Here is an 18,762-nt window from a genome sequence, read left to right as displayed (position 1 = left end):
AGAGGGTCATGTGAGAATTGATTGGAGGTAGTGATTTGATTGGAGGTTGTGGTTTGGCAGGCAAGGAGTGTGTATGCAAAATTTGGCATGGATCGGGGCAACGGTTGCGGAGATATGAGCAGGGCAAAAGTGTGACATGTGACGTGTGACAGACAGACTGACGGACAGACGGACGGACAGACGGACGGACGGACGGACGGACGGACGGACGGACTGACGGACGGACGGACGGACGGACTGACGGCCAGCTGGTCGAGGTTTTGATAGTAACTGCGACCTGATGGTCGCAATAATCGTTTATTACAAAGCTTGGTTGAATGCTTAGTTCTGATTTGTCAATTAGTGAATTCAACGGTGTGTTAATGACCGCTGGGCTCAATAACAGACCGTTAGGTCGCTTATCTATTTGAATACACAAATAGGCCAAAAGTGTGTTTTTCAAAAATTGTCCAGATGGTGGCGCTAGATGGGAGAGATGCGTTTTGATTACATGACTGTAGAGATACTGTGTACCGGTTTGCGTGATTTTAGGGCAAAATCAGTAGGAGCAGTGTCCAAAATTGTGTCTTGTAAGAATCGGCCTCATGGTGGCGCTAGAAGAGGATTGTGGCGCTAGATGGGACAGATGCATTTTGATGACATGACTGTAGACCGGTTTGCGTGATTTTAGGGCAAAATCTGTGGGAGCAGTCAGTGTCCAAAAATGTGTTTTAAAAAAATCGTCCACGACTTCTTAGGCAAATCTCACGTCTTTCTTAGGCAAAGTCCTAATCTGTGATTTGTGAAACGGCGTGAAAGAAGCTCCACACACTAGCGCTGTGTTTCATAATCAATTAGCACAATATGTAAAATTATGATGTTTGGTTAGCTATACACGCATATAGTTGAAGAAATTGCAGATTGACCTTCGCTTTTATAAAATATCCCAGATCATTTTCTGGAAGATTGAACATGCTAGTTAGTAGTTTCTTCAAATACTCTTTAATCTTAGTTAAAATAACTAATAACTGGGGGTGCCCACTGGCCTACCGGTCCAGGCGCATACCACATAGGCTCTGATGCCTGACAGCGTGTTGTGGGTCCGAGTCCCAACGACCTTTGCTGCGTGTCACTCTCCATCTCTCTCTCTCCCCATTTCCAGTCTACTGTCCTATCAATAAAGGCATAAAAGCCCCAAAACAAATCTTAAATCTAATAACTGAAAATAGACTGTCTATAAGCTTATTGTAATCTTGTAGATACATAGCCTATTTATGGGGGGTGTGGGACATGCTTCCATCAAAGGCTGATTTGTATGGAATGCAAATGACATCGGTCATGGCGACTGAGAACTTTAATCCATACCGTTGTTGACTCTACAGTCCTGGTCTTGTATTGTATAGTAGTGTCTTAGCTGCAGGTAGGTATAGGAAGGGTTGCATGTGATTGACAGGTTCCAGAAGCTGCGTTATTTATATATGACAGTAATAATGATAACCGAAAATAATCACAGAGCAGCCATACATCCTGCCAGCTGCCCTAATCAAGTTAGACACAGTTGGCAGCTGGCTGCACTGATCCTGAGACTCAATACGTCCCATTTAAATAAGTCATCTAGCTTAAGCTCTTATGCAGACACTTAAAAGAAAGTGCAACTATTGATGGTTTCAAGAGAGTGCTGAAGTCTGATCTATTGCATAATTTATCTTCTGCATAAACTGACTTTTTGTATTATAGTAGCTCAGCAGCAGTAAACAATTTGGCGCACGCACTCCATGAACACAAATCACACTGTTCACGCTGCGGGTTGGAAGCCAAACCGTGCGGGGAGGGCAATCTCTGACACTGCACTATAGCAACTCCTACAGGTTTGGGTTAAGGTGCCTGTACAGTGGGGTGGGGAACTGAGAAGAATAGCATGTACCTCTCCATGTGTTACATCCTCCCAGTGAAACTTCTCGCTGTCAGGTGAAAAGGAGCGGCCTTGACATCACGTGTATCGAAGGAGGCGCGCGGCTATTTGTGCTCTCTCTTGCAACCAACTGTAGGAGTGACTCCTACATTCACTAAACGAACTAGAATACACAGAGAATCAGGATTTGGTGACTAAATTGGGAGAAAAAGGAAAAGGAATAAAGAATTGTAAAAAAAGGCTTAAATTCCAAGATCACGACCATCACAAAAATTACAGCCGTATGTGTTACAAGGGTCAGAGCCATAGTGGCCAGAAGATACTCCAATATGACGGTTGAAAGGTCACAAAATATCTCAAGCAGTCTTGTGCTGAAAGCTTCATCTCTGGAGCCACTCTCTGGCACAGATTAATCGTCCTGTTAACAGCAAATTCACCGTCTGTACCCCAACAGAGCCATTCGTCCTGATGTCCTTGAGCTAGACACTGAACGCCAACCTGCTCAGTCGAGGCAGGTCTCTGTGCATAAGTGTGTCAGATAAACGACTAAAATATCAAATGTGCCCTCCGCGTTGACTTGGACTCGACTCCCCTCCTGTGAGAGGAGAGAGATATAATTCTCTGCACTCTAGAGGGACAGTGCTCCCACTAGGCCCTAAAAATGACCGCTTGTAATTAATTTCTATTCCAATCCATTAATAGCAGCTATAATTAGAGTAGTGGGGAAGAGATCACTGGGAGATTAACAACCTCCTCCTCAATTTCAAAATGCACTTGTATTCATATTTATATTTTACATTTAGAATTATTTTCTGACACTCTTACACAGACTAGCACTTGAGTCAAAGCAGTAGAATAACATTCATTTCCTAAATTACATCATATTAAAAATCAAGCGTTCGCAGTGAGATTACAGAATTGTTGGTCCAAATGTGACACATGCCGGCCTGATTATGATTGTCAGAAATGACTATTAATCAGCCATGTATTGTGCCATGTTGGCAAACAACTTTTGTGGCACCTGGAACAACACTTTTTGTTTTTTTTACTAGTAGTGGGAAAGGTTTTATGACATGCTTGCAGACCTCCAGGTGTATTACTCTGATCAGTTATGTTACTCTCTTATCCACAGATGTTAATGCACTGGTTCTGAACCTGGGGTCTGGGGACCCCCAGGGGTCCTTGGGGGGTTCCTGGGTGCCCCCAGCTAAATAGACTCTTAGCTGTGCAAAACAGTAGATCCCTTTTCCAGGTGGCATAAACGTTTGGCTCAGCAGCAGATTTGAACCAAAAACGCCTTCAAATCTGCTGCTGAGTCAATGAAATGAAGCTATGGGAAACAGAACAAGTTTATGCCATTTTCTGGAAAAGGGAACTACAGTTATGCACACAAGCTTATTATTAATTGTTAGGAACCAAATTTACGATTAACAGGTCTGTAACTCAGAAAGAATCACAGAGAATCCCTGATGTAAAGAGGCAGAATGAAGACTAGAGTTGAGAGAAGAGAAATGTGTAGTTTATCTGGTGGGGCTTCACTGAATTACAGAAGTTCCCATGTGCACTATTGCACTTGGGGATGTGGTCTTTGCTAGTTTGGTGCAAATTACTGTTTTGATTTTTTTATTGTACGCCATATGAGATTAGACAAGTATAGGCCCAAAGCTAAAGGGTCCTGGTATAGCGCCACCATGAGGCTGATCTGAACAATTTGGGGTGAAAGTGGAAGACCCTTGGCCTACTGGGAGTGTGCATACAAAGTTTGACAGCAACCGGTCCAGTGGTGTCATAAGATTCACACAGAGACAGGGGAGAAAATGGGGGAGAAGACGACAGCCTCCATGTGGCCTCCCCTGCAAGTAACAAGAAAATCTTGTGAAACAAATGTTGCCACCCAATAATCAAGGATGATGATACACGAAAGACGGGGAGAAAATATAGTATTTGTCTGTTGGCCTAGAGAAGACAAAAATAAAGCTTGTAGATTGTTAGTACCCATCAACACTGGGTAGCTGTATCTCTAAATATAAATACAGTATACAGTACAGTTGTAAATACAGTACAGTATCAAGTACAGCCGAGGTTTCGTCATTGCTTTGTGAGGTGTTGATCAGCGTGTTCAGCACCCAGCACTGGGAGAGATGTCAGTCAGCTATGATGTCAGTATGTTGACATCAGCCATGGCCATATTTAGACATAATCCAGGCACTCAGTAGTGTGATGTTCATTTGCGTTGACGTCTGACGTCGGATAAAACTGCACTATGATAGATTGTATCCTGGGGTTTCAGGAACTGTGACTGACCTCCAGGGTATGACAAGCATCAGTTGGACCTACTGTACATGCAACCATCATCTATAGATAATCCACTTCTGTTCTGGCTCTGTCAGCTCCTCCTTCCATGATCTTTCAGAATCACAGGAATGTCTGTGTGAACTATGGCTCTGACACTTGACTCTCCTGTTCGTACCTCCTCTTTTCCACCTTCTGTCTCCAACTCCTCTTCTTCATTATAATAAATACAAATAAGACCAATAATAATAAATGTTACTTATAAACACTTATCAAAACAAAGTTACAAAGTGCTTTACATAAAACCGAAGACAAAAGATAAATGTAATCAGCAACAGAATACGAATATGCTAATATTTGTATTATAATATAGAACAGTGGTTCTCAAAGTGGATTCCAGGGACTCTGTAAGTTCCTTTAAGGGGGTATAAATTGACGAATACAAGTATGTAACTCTGACAGTGTACAAATTTCGTGCACTGTCAGAGTTAAGGGGAGACCTTGAAATTTGAAAGTTTGAGAAACACTGGTATAGAATATAACGTGCAGTGAGAAATAAAAGAAACGGCTCCGTCTGCCCCCTCTTCTCCCTCTAGTCTCCCTTCTCATCTCTGGTCTCCCACCTGGTTCTTTACTCTTGTATGCCTTACTATTGGTTTAGCACAACGTTCGTTGCTGACCTGGGATCTGAACCTCAGATCTAACTGCTAGATGTGGGGAACACAAAATGCCAGTTTTGTGGGCTCACCTCCTGCAGAACATCTTGAGCCCGCCGAACGTCCGGCCGGTGTGCACGGGGCAGTGGGGGGAAGGAGGCGCGGCCGGCGAGGGCGGCGCGGCATCGTCGCACGACCCGGCATCGTTGCACGACGAGGCGGACGACGTTGAAGAGGACGAGGAGAAGACACTGACAGCAGAGGCGTCAGTGAGAGGTTCCTCTTCTCCATCGTGTAAGGAGGTGTTGTTGGGCTGGGGAGGAGCAGGGGGTGGTGGTGTTCCTGCTCTCTGGTCCTCTACAGCCTGCTGCTCCTCCATGGTGACCGATGTTCCTTCTGCTCTGCACCCCTATACCCAAACTGACCTCTGACCCCAACCCTGCTCAGTGGTCAACAGCTGTAGGACATCAACTACGACTACTACTCACCTAAACCAAACATCCCGCAAAACCATAACCTGGTTAATAATATTATAATAAGCACTAATAATAATAATACTACGACCTTACGGACCTGAACGTAGTATTACTGACTTAACCCTAATTATTTACCCTGCCGGTCAGACTGAATAGGAGGAGGTTAATGTTGTTGGACAAACAGTAAAACAACTTTTAGGCTTCAATCTTTCTCCTCCTCTTTTACGGATGGTGTGTTCTTCCCCGCTGTGTGGGGTTGCTTCAGCCAGTGCTGCAGCCGCAGAGTCAAAAACAAAACCAACCATTCTCCTCCTGACTCTGTGAGTTTGTGAGCTTCTCCTAACTTCTCCTTCCTTAGTTACTTCCTTCCTTTCAAACCCAAACTCTTTCTAAAAGACCTCTGTTTTGTCATACTCTTTCCCCATCCGCCTGCTCCCACCCAAAACTTCTATCTTTATCTTTATCCCTGTTGGCTGGCTCTCTTTCTATCCCTCTCTTTCTATCTATCTCTCCATGACATTCTCATGCTGTCATGCTGTCTCTCTAGCACCAGGCACGCTGCTCTCTCACCAGCAATCCAGGAAGTGTCAAAAAAGGAGACTTGATCAAAACAAAGCTTAAGGGAGAAGACAGACATGCACTCATCTCTCTCCCTCTGTCTCTCTCGCCGTCTCTCTCTCTACCTGTTGCTTCCCGTCTTCTTTTCTCTCAGTCATCTGTCTTTATCTCTCCCCTTCTCCACATACTTTTATCTCAGCCACTCTCCCTCTCTTTCTCTCTGCCCCTCCTACACTCTGCTTTGATTGGTTGAGAAGAGTGCTGCTGTGCTGTGTGCACTGTGCATGTCACCAGTCACCACCTACAGGCGACTCAGATGTATTGCAGGTGTGGAGTCCACTTGACTTCTTAATGTGTCTCCATTTAATCATATACTGTAACTATTCCTTGATATTATGCTTTTGTAAACTCTGCTTTTAGGTAAACTCCATATAAATAAGGCCAATTACACAGTAAAATCTTCAATGTTCATGTTGTTGATGATCATAATGATATATTCATCATGATCATCAAGGGAAAGTTCATGATGTATCCATTTGTAACTGTCAGACAAAGTCAAATTAACACTGAGGATTTACAGTGCACCCTATGTATTTCAAGATCATAAATCACCTGAGAAGGTACACGTGGGTGTGTGTGGAGGTCTTAACCTTGACCAATGACGGACAACTTGCACGATAGCGCTGGAGAGGAGGTCACAGCCTCCGTGTCCAATACAGCCGAGTAACGGATTCTGAAGCGCATTAACATTTGTAGCTTCATATTCTTGCCTGACCTGCCTCTCACTCCTCACATTTCTACTGCTGCACTCTGCAACGTGCCTCCCTCCCACATCACTCTTTACATAAACGACCTGCCTACACCCGAGAAAGAGGAGAGAGGAGCATACTGCAGTAAAAGCAGAGGTTGCACGCCTGCACGGACGCACCGAGGCCAAAACAGCGGTGATCCACGTGTGGCTGGTGGTGCTGATCTGTCCCCTGGGTCCCCCCCCCCCCCTGAGTTCAGCCTTGCTGTTATTTTAGACAGCCAATTAAAAGAAAATCAAAATCACCACTGGGATCCAGTCTCTTTCACCTCGCAGTACTGACAGTCACCCCTGGGGGCTCCCTTGTAGTGTCAGACCAGGTAACACTTGCTAACTACAAAAGGGTCAGACCAGACCATAGACTGGGTAACAGTGGTGGAAAAAGTACTCACATTCTTTACTTAAGTAAAAGTATCAATGCTGCAAAGTAGAAGTACTCTGTTACAAGTAAAAATCCGGAATTCAAAATGAACTTGAGTAAAAGTACGAAAGTATTGGCATCAAAATGTACTTAAAGTACCAAAAGTAAAAGTACAAAATCTTTGAAAATAGCAGATCTACAACGTGTCGCAATGCGATTATGCGACACATTGTGAGCTTGTAGATCGGCTATTTTCAAACAGCCTAGGTATAAAACATTTTAGAATATTATAAGTATCTGAAAAATAAATAGTAACTAAAGTGTTCAAATAAATGTAGTGGAGTAAAAGTACAACATTTGGATCCCAGATGTAGTGGAGTAGAAGTAAAAGTATTGGAAATCGGAAATCCTCAAGTAAAGTACAAATACCTCAAAACTGTACTTAAGTACAATACTTAAGTAAAAGTACTTAGTTACTTTACACCACTGCTGGGTAATTCAACACAATTGATATTTTTTAATGAGCATTATGAAAATTGTTAATGTGCGTCAAGTTAAGAGAAAGCATGAAACCATGGACACAAAGATCAGTGTATGGTCCAGTGACAACTCTTTAAAACACTTCGCTCTAAAATGTTACACATACTGTTCAATCAAAAGGATTTTTTTTTTTATAATGTAATGGTTAATATCTTTGGTCTTAATCTGAGCTTTCACACACAAAGATGAAGCGAATGACAATTATGCTTAATAATAATATTAATAATAACAGTACTTTATTTGTGAGGACAAGACCTGCTGCTAGTGATGAAGAAGACAATGGTGGTTAGGGGTGGGCGATATGGAAAAATACAATATCACAATATTTTTCCAAGCTGTATCACGATACACAATCTTATCACGATTCTTTTTCATGTTGGTTTTTATGGTTATTTTTCAAGTTACTTAACAGTACAACCACCTACAGTACAAGGTAACAAAAGGTGGTCCTCAAAGTGGTGTCCAGGGAGTCAGGGACTCTCTGGGTTCCTTTTGGGAGGTCTAAATTGATCCTTATAAGTATGTAACTCTGACAGAATAAAAAAATAAACCAAATGGACCCGCTGTCAGAGTTAAGGGGAGACCTTGACATTTAAAAGTTTGAGAACCACTGATTTGGACCAAAATGCAGGTTTAATGGATTCTGCAATGAATCTCTGAATTAACAATTCAACAGGATCTTTTATATGGCTCCCTCAGTGTATCACGATATATACGATATCTCTGAAAAGGCATATTGTGAAGACAATGTATCATCTCAACGATATTTATCACCATATCGCCCACCCCTATGTGGTGGTGGTGGAGAGGTGAGGTGCCCTAGATCCTGCCTGTGTGCACAACAAGGATTACAGGTTGTCATGGTAACTAACCTGTCCCAGATTGACTAGGGTTACAGATAAGACATTACTCACCTATAATAACCAACACTGATGCATAGTTATTCAAAACTAAACAGCCATTTAAAGGAGTAGTTCACCACCAAAATGACTTTTTTTTCCCCTATTGATTACTCATGCCATGGAGACTTGAGTACAATAATATTTTTTGTTTTTTGTTGCATTCCTGAGACAAAAAATTGATTGCAAGAAATGTACCCACATTGATTCCGGATGGGGACCCAAATCTATTCGGGTCCCCATCCGGAATCAATGGGGGTAAATTTACTATAATCACATTTTTGTCTTAGGAATGCAACAAATACAAAAAGATATTGAACTCAAGTCCCCATGTGAGCAATCAATAGAAGAAAAGCCATTTTGGGGTGAACTACTCCTTTAAGGAAGATAACGTTGCTGTCAGGCAGAAAACGTGTATCTCCATATTTCATCTTTTAATGTTTTTTTTCTCCACCAATTAATGTCCTATTTCAGGGGTCTTCAACATTTTCAGGCAAAGGACCCCCTAGCTGAGAGAGAGATGAAGCAGGGACCCCCACAACCTTTTCATAGATTCCATATTGTTTCATTGTTTGACAGTCCGATCGATCATCAGTATATTTTGGATCCATGTCAATTTGTGTTTTCAGATATTTAACCACTTGAACTGTCAGTACTTAATAAACTTGACCTTTCACTCTGTACTTAGTATTTTTCCCCTCTACACGAAACCTCTTTGCCTACTTAATATGTTCTTTTCCCCTCTACACGAAACCTCTTTAGCCAAAAATAGCAGATCTCACAACGCCTCGTGCTGCGAGGCGTTGTGAGATCTGCTATTTTTGGCTAAAGTTCGCAGAATTGGAAGCTAAGGTTCAAGCGGTTAATGAAAAGGAGAAAAAAAAGCTACTATCGCAAGATTTGGATGACCCCCTGTAGTAACTCTGAGGGTCCCGGACCCCCTGTTGAAGACCCCTGTCCTATTTTATACTTCATATGATGACAGCTCTGCATAAAAGTAACAAAAATAGCCTATCTACAAGCTCACGGGTCACATGTTAGTTTACATTGACACTACTCGACCACATCATTTTGTTACTTCAGCTACAATTTGTATGCGACGTAACGGTTGCTTATCTCCCAATTAGGGAGTCTTACTGGTGTATTGTGTGGGTATGTTGTAGTTTGTTGTGTGCCATCGTGTTTTCAAAAGTACGCTTAAAGTAAACATACTAATTCAGTGCCGTCTCTGATCTAATACTTGCCCTCCGGCGAGAGCTTATCTCACGATTTGCATATGAACTGACACTCTTATCCACAGCTACCATCATGAGCAATCAGAACTTAGCCTTGCATAGCCAGACGAATCTGCTATTGCAGAGAAAATTTGCCCTTGGCAAATTAGCTCTGGCCCTGCTCAGTTATTCAAATATTTCAGGGCTCACAAGTCGTGAGGAACCAACCAGGGGCCCAGTATGCAAAAGTATGGCGGGCTTTAGGTCGTGAGAAACCTACCAGGGCCCAGTATGAAAAGGTAGGGTGGGCCTATCACCTTTGCGCTACTCTGATTGGTTGTAGGTTTAAATATATAGGCTATATTATTTTGTGTCCAAATATTATCAAATTATCTCGCGGCACCCCTGGACTGTCGTCACGGCACCCCAGGGTGCCCCGGCATCCACTTTGAAAACCCCTGCCCTATTAGACATTTACTTTACCCCCACCCTATTTTCTACTCTGTACATAGTGTTTTATACTTGATGATGATATTGAATGTTTTAATGATATTGAATGTTTTTGATGCTACTTTGATTAATTTAATACAAAGGACCCCAATGGAGACAAGACTGCAAGGACCTTTTTTTGGTGTACTGTAATCCTTTTAGTCCAAGTGTTTTGACTGTACTCGTGCTGTTTTACATTTCTGTCAAATAAAATATTCAATCAATCAATCATCACTAAAGCAAGGGCTGAGCTACCAGGCATAACCAGAAATGAATTAATGACTGTGTTGAGAGAAAAATATTCTCCTCTCTCATTACTTTGATGTGCCGACACACTGCACCAGGATCAAACACGTTCTGCTTTTCAACTCAGCCACAGACACAAGACTCTGTCACACAAAGCCACGTTAAGTCACGGCGAAGCGAGCCAGGCGTATCGTTTTCGTCATTTGAGCGGGAGGGGCATTCCATGATCAGAGGAGAGCAGACCCCATCTGGAGGACTCCTGAAGAGAGGGGCTGTTACCCCGTTAGCCAGAACACACCTCTGTAATGACATTATGTGTAGTAATAATAATAATAATAATGGGGCCTGGGACAGACTCCGAGAGGATGTTATTATGGGAGGGAGCAGATGATTGATGATGCTGGACAGACAGCGACTGGGCAGAGACCACCAGATGGTGTTAAATCAAGTTAAAGGACACAAGAGAAAACAACACACTATATCAGGGGTCTTCAATGTTTTCGCACCAAGGACCCCTTAGTTGAGAGAGAGATGATTGATGAAGCAGGGACCCCTACAACCTTATCATAGATTCCATAGTTTCATCGTTTGACAGCACAATCATCAGTGTATTTTGGATTCATGTCAATTTGTGTTTTCAAATATTTAACCACTTGAACCATCAATACTTAATAAACTTGACCTTTCACTACTGGGTCTGCTCTTTTTCCCCTCTACACCAAACCACTTTGCCGAAAAGAGCCAATCTACAAGCTCACAACGTCTCGCGCTGCGAGGCGTTGTAAGCTTGTAGATCTGCTCTTTTTGGCTAAAGTTCTCAAAATATGGACACTAGGGTTCAAGTGGTTAATATAAAAAAAGGAGAAAAAAACGTTCTATCACTCAAAGATTTGGAGGACCCCCTATAGTAACTCTGAGGACCTCCTAGGCCTAGGGGTCCCTGTTGAAGACCCCTGCACTATATGACGTAATACCTTTTAGACCGACACTAATAACCTGATTGGTCACACAAGCTCCCAACAACAGCCCCCTAAACCCGAGGAAGTTTAGGGGGTACTACTACTAAGACAACAACAACAACAACAACAACAACAACAACAACAACAACAACAACAACAAGGTTCAGGCTTTCATGCCGGAAGATTGTATTGACAAATGTGGTGAGAACAACCCACATAGCAGGGGTGGAAAAGTAGCCTACTCACATTGTTTACTTAGGTAAAAGTATCAATATGGAATGTAGAAATACTGTGTAGAAGGCCTGTGTTCCAAATGGTACTTGAGTAAAAGTACAAAAGTATTGGCATCAAGTAAAAGTTCTAAAATGTTTGAAAATAGCAAATCTATAAGCTCACAACGTGACGCTATTTTCAAATAGCCATATGTATGAAATAGGGCTCAGGTGGTTAATGTATGGTTTATAATATAATAATGTATATCTGCAAAGTAACTAGTAACTAAAGTTTTCAAATAAATGTAGTGGAAAGTACAATATTTGGATCCGAGATGTAGTAGAAGTAAAATTATTGGAAATTGTAAAGTAAAGAACAAATACCTTGACTACAGTACTTAAGTAAATGTACTTATTTACTCTAACCACTGTGTGTGTGTGTGTGTGTGTGTGTGTGTGTGTGTGTGTGTGTGTGTGTGTGTGTGTGTGTGTGTGTGTGTGTGTGTGTGTAAATTGGAAATAGGCTACTCAAGTAAAGTAGAAATACCTCAAAATAGTAAGTAGTTACTACAGTACCAACCACTGGTCGGTTGTAAACAACCAGAAGTTATCCTAAAACGTGCGTTGAACAAGTGAAACGACAGATTAATTTCATTTTGAAACTCACATGCAGAGCTGCTGATGTATCGCCAGAGCTGACTCGTTCATGTCGGCTGCTGTTGTTGTCTCTCTGTCGCCGGTGAAATTCAATGGTGAATACCTTCTTCTTCCGGACATTAACAACACACCTTAACTTGTTTTTCGCCATTCATCATCACTTCCACTTCTACCTCTGCGCTGTTATACGGAAACTGGTGACCCACCGAAATATGACACCGACACGTTCCGACTCTATGATGTGATCGGTTTTCTGTAATGTAAAATACCCTGCCAGCTAGAAATATCTTTCACCTCAGGTCAGGACAGCTAGGTTATGTAATGTTTATGTATTGTAGGCCTATTTATATGTAGGCTATATGAAAATTGCCAGAATTCTATTTTCATCATGTTGATAGAGAGAGAGTGACATGCGGAATGGAAAGTGATTTGTCAGGCTCATTGTTAGAAAGCTGAATCAGCTAAACAGGTATATGGGAAGGAAAGCATTAAACAGTGGTGTAAAGTAAGTACATTTCCTCAAGTACAAATTTTCAATACTTCTACTTCTACTCCACTATCTCAGAGGCAAATAATGTACTTTTACTCCACTACAAATATTTGGAAACTTAAATTACTAGTTACTTTATGATTATTATGATTATTATTACAAGACCTACACTAACCACTTCAGCCCTCTATCTATCTATCTATCTATCTATCTATCTATCTATCTATCTATCTATCTATCTATCTATCTATCTATCTATCTATCCATCCATCCATCCATCCATCCATCCATCCATCCATCCATCCATCCATCCATCCATCCATCCATCCATCCATCCATCCATCTATCTATCTATCCATCCATCCATCCATCCATCCATCCATCCATCCATCCATCCATCCATCCATCTACACCAGAACATAATGTGTTGTGAGTGAATGAATGAATGAATGAATGAATGAATGTCTTTACTCTTTATTGCAGACTCATGGTCCATAGAAAAACATACAATTACATACAACAATGAACATACTGTAAACAGAAAACAGTCCATGAACATACTGTATGTTAGACAGGGCATTTGTGACAGTTAATTTAAGTACAGGCTCTTAAGCCAATGCCTATAAGGCTAGTATCTATAGCAGCTCTTCACAGGGTTACTGACAATGATGCTATTCACAGACTGATCCAAGCGACACATGAATTTATGTATTAAGTTCAGACGAACCGCTTTAAACGTATTGACTCTTGCAGCCCAAAACTGCACAATCTAGGATTTTGATTAACATTCTCAAGGCATCATTATTATTAGGAACTAAGGGCTCTATTTTGATTGTCTTAAGTACCAGCTCTTATGCCTTAACTTAAAGGTCTGTCCATACTGTCTTCAACCACCGAACTTTTCGTCTGAAAGGTCTGGTTCAACTACAAAATGACGTCACTCGCATCTTCTGAAAAGAATTACCACAAATTAAAGTTCGGAAAGCTGCACGTCCAAAAGTCGGAACTCTCTGACGAAAAGTTCAGTGGTCGGATACAGTATGGACAGGGCTTTAAGTTAAGGCATAAGAGCTGGTACTTAAGACAATCAAAATACAGTCCTTCAGTTTCTGTAAACTTGCTTTTTTTGTAGCTTGACCACAAGTGGGCAGTGTAGAGCGGTGTACAGTAAGCTCGGTCTAAATAAGTGCTTCTGAGCACATGCTTAACGTACAGTACTTGTGAGCATGTTTGTTTGTGCAATGCATATGTCCAGCGGCACTGTCTGTGAATCACCATCTGTCATTTGCTCTGTAATAAAATGTCCAAGATATTTGACTTTACTACAGAGTACAGACACTGTGAATATGAAAAGATAGCTTAAATAGATCAGCTGCTTAGAAAGATCATCAATATATCAATTAAAAAGAAAAATAGGGGACGAATTCCCCACTGTCTTCTCTGACACCATTGGTGACATCAGCGTTACTATCACTATGCCTGTTTATAAGTGTCTTTGTTTGGAATTATTTGCTGCTGCCAGGCATTGTCCTCTGGTGTGGGATAATGTTGCTTGCCACTACATTATGTGTGTAGACCTTTTCAAATGTTCCTGCATGCAAGCTATGTTTGTCAGATAGAAGTCACATAACAAACTTAATTTACTAACCTTCTGTTGACACAGCGATACATAAGCTGTTGATTGCAGTGAGGCCGGTCCACTGCGAGTATACATTGTTTTCTTTACTCAAAGGTTTCACTGATCACGCTGAGAAGTTTTGATCCAACTCCGAACCTGGTTGTGGCTGGACCACGTCGCTGTTCTGCTCTCATTGCAGATTGTGTACAGTAGGTGAAGGGGTTCAGGGGAATCAGGGCTGTCGTGGTTCCTATCGGGCACTGTAACTGTGTTGCAATGGAGATAACCTGCTTGATGGCGCACACCAAAGTTATTTCAAGCCACCGGGTCAACTGTCCTTCTACAATTTAGGAGTATAAGGTCAGACATGTGTGGTCGAACAGGAACTTGTGTCCATACAGGTGGAAATGCCTCACAGCCCGCAGCACCACGGACAGCTCTCGTCACGCCATGCGTTCCTCAACTTCCTCTTGGCACAGTTCAGGGAACAGCTGTAGTATTGCAAACACTCTTTCTTTGTTCTTCTCCTTTTGAGACAGAACTGTGCACAGGCCCCCATCGATGGCATCTGTTGCCATCATGCTGATGATGAACAGCCTATTTGGGTCAGGGTATGCCAGGATGTGGTTTTAGTGAGCACCTTCCATAACTGATGAAAGGCAGTGTGGCAGGCCTCGTCTCAAAAGAATGCCTGTCCTTATTTGTGTCAGCCTGTGTGAGGGGCTGGTGTTGATCATGTCCTGCATGAACCATGATAACGATACCAGGCCCAGGAAGGAAGTTGCACAGCCCTCTGATGTTCCAGGGGACTGATCAGTTTCTACAGCGGTTTGACTTTGATTGCAATTTTACACTATGTGGTATAGCAGCCATGCAGAGAATTGGCCTTTCCTCTGTCTTTCCAGTGTCACTTGTGACTGGTGAGGAGAAACTGGAGACACTTACTGTACTGGCTCCTCACTGTCCCCAACATTGTCCTCCCACTTGGCTAGTTAGATGAAGGCAGGGTCAGTCGAAGCATGGTTGATAAAATATACTGTATGGACTATCAGATCTGCTCCTCTGAGGGCACCGTGGCATCTGGCATGTATAGGCTGGAGACACAGATATGGTCTCGAAGACAGGAGTCCTTGAACAAAGGCTTGTGGCACCAATTGTTCCTGGATATAGCTGTGTTGGATTAGTCCATGTAGCTTAACTGGGGACCCCCTCACCCTGACGAGGACTAAGAGTTGAGGCATTACATTTTGTATAACATGGTTCTATTGTGAAAACTAGAGGTTCGCGGCCCTTCGGGCCGCTCACATCTAGAGATCGCGCCTGCTTCGCAGGCGCTCACAGCTACGTTGCAGCAGTGATCCACCCACTTCCATCCATCCATCCACATCCATCCATCCACATCCATCCATCCATCCATCCACACATCCATCCATCCATCCATCCATCCATCCACATCCATCCATCCATCCATCCATCCATCCACATCCATCCATCCACATCCATCCATCCATCCACATCCATCCACATCCATGCATCCATCCATCCACATACATGCATCCATCCACATCCATCCATCCACATCCATCCATCCATCCATCCATGCATCCATCCATCCATGCATCCATCCATCCATCCATCCACATCCATCCACATCCATCCATGCATCCATGCATCCATCCATCCATCCACATCCATCCACATCCATCCATCCATCCATCCATCCGTCCATCCATCCACATCCATCCACATCCATCCACCCATCCACCCATCCACATCCATCCATCCGTCCATCCACATCCATCCATCCATCCACATCCATCCATCCATCCATCCATCCACATCCATCCATCCATCCATCCATCCACATCCATCCATCCATCCACATCCATCCATTCACATCCATCCATCCATGCATCCATCCACATCCATCCATCCATCCATCCACATCCATCCATCCATCCATCCATGCATCCATCCATCCACATCCATCCATCCATCCATCCATCCATCCATCCATCCACTTACTGTACTGTACTTTACTGTACTCTACTGTACCTTACTGTACTGTACTGTACCTTACTGTACTGTACTTTACTGTACTCTACTGTACCTTACTGTACTGTACTTTAATGTACTCTACTGTACCTTACTATACTGTACTTTAATGTACTCTACTGTACCTTACTATACCTTACTAGGGATGTTAATCGACGCATTATTGGCGAATCGACGCGTCGCGGCCGAAAATCGACGCGTCGATCGACTTTTTTCACTTTTTTTTTCCGCTAAGCAGCAGCTGAGAGGAGAGCAGCACAACGGCGCATTACTTTAAACAACACAACGTATGCTGCACCCATCAGAACTTGCATCAAAGCCCTAATAATAATGATAATACATAATTGCTCTTCCTTGTTAGCATGGAGTCTGTTCTCTAGAGACTAGAAGCGGAGTGACAATAAGTCCATGGAACGTGCGGGAGCGCTGACCGCTCCGCTCGCTCTCATATATCCCCGGTGTGTCGCATTAACGTTAACGACGAGTAGTGTGGTTTGTGATCATCGCACACAACGGCGACGCTGCCATTAACAAGCGAGCTTTCGTGTCAAGCGTGCATGCAGAGGCAGGAGGTAAACAAAAGCATCCAGTCCATAGAGATACAGTCAGGCAAGTCAGCGCGCACTGCTATGACGCGCACATCAGCACGGTCCAGCAGTGTTTCTCAACCAGTAGTCCGCGGACCTGACTAGCGCCGCATGCATGCGAATGCACAACACATGCAGGCGGCATGCACTCGTCTCCGACACAGACAGACACACACACACACACACACACACACACACACACACACACACACACACACGGTCCTCTCACATATGGAAAACATTAACGCTTATAACGTTTTTGAACGATTAAAACCTTTTTTGGGGGAAAAACTTTTGAAAAATAAAAAAATATATATATTCTTCGACTTTTCGACTCGTACTTTTTGAGTCGCTGTGAGCGTGAGTCGATCGACGCGTCGATTTCCGATTTTTTTTCACATCCCTATACCTTACTGTACTGTACTTTAATGTACTCTACTGTACCTTACTATACCTTACTGTACTTTAATGTACTCTACTGTACCTTACTTTACCTTACTGTACTGTACTTTAATGTACTCTACTGTACTCTACTGTACCTTACTGTACTGTACTTTAATGTACTCTACTGTACTCTAATTTACCTTACTGTACTGTACTTTAATGTACTCTACTGTACTCTACTTTACCTTACTGTACTTTGCTGTACTCTACTGTACTCTACTTTACCTTACTGTACTTTGCTGTACTCTACTGTACCTGACTGTACCGTATTGTACTGTACTTTGCTGTACTCTACTGTACCTGACTGTACCATATTGTACTGTACTCTACTTTACCTTACTGTACTTTGCTTTACTCTACTGTACCTGACTGTACCGTATTGTACTGTACTTTGCTGTACTCTACTGTACCTTGCTGTACCGTATTGTACTGTACTTTGCTGTACTCTACTGTACCTTGCTGTACCGTATTGTACTGTACTTTGCTGTACTCTGCTGTACCTTGCTGTACCGTATTGTACTGTACTTTGCTGTACTCTACTGTACCTTGCTGTACCGTATTGTACTGTACTATGCTGTGCTATACTGTATCTTACTGTACTGTAATCTACTGTATCTTACTGTACCTCTCTCTCTCTCTCTCTCTCTCTCTCTCTCTCTTCTCTCTCTCTTCTCTCTCTCCTCTCTCTCTCTCTCTAACCCCCCCCTTCCCTCTTGAAACCCGATACCTTCGTGATGATAATGACAAACTCACTCTACAGAGGATTGCGCAATAGGTATTGCGAAATAAGCATACAAACACAAACTGTACAGTAAATATGCATTTTGAAAAGATGACAGTAAGTGGATTACGTTCAGCATAGCATGCAGTATATATTTCTGTAATAATGGTGACTTCCAACACGACCGAATGTCGGGAACCGCCGAACAAAATCTGTCTTTCCGTTCTTCATATGGTAGTAAAGATAGTAGATCTACAGTATATATTCACAATTTCTAATTAAGTGTGCCTGCCATGCAATGGCAAAACACTTATTGTAATCCGCCATACTTAATTAGGGTAGTTAATGATCCCACAAATTTGGTGCGCTAATAACTGCCGCACAATTTACGCCACCGCCGCAATATATACATCAAAACGTGCGGCTCGGCCGGGAATGGTGTGCTATTACTTTTCTAAGAGAAAAGTTGTATCGTTTAATTGATATTAATTTATTAGTGAATTAATTTTACCCATTGACTTATAATGGGAAACGCAAAAACTCACATTCAATATTTTTTTTCTCGCAAACCATAGGGGCTACAGTTTCA

This window comes from Nannobrachium achirus (assembly GCF_963921795.1).
Source record: "Nannobrachium achirus genome assembly, chromosome: 11".
Taxonomy (NCBI): domain Eukaryota; kingdom Metazoa; phylum Chordata; class Actinopteri; order Myctophiformes; family Myctophidae; genus Nannobrachium; species Nannobrachium achirus.
The sequence above is the reverse complement of the archived record's forward strand: the minus strand, read 5'-3'. Positions refer to the sequence as shown.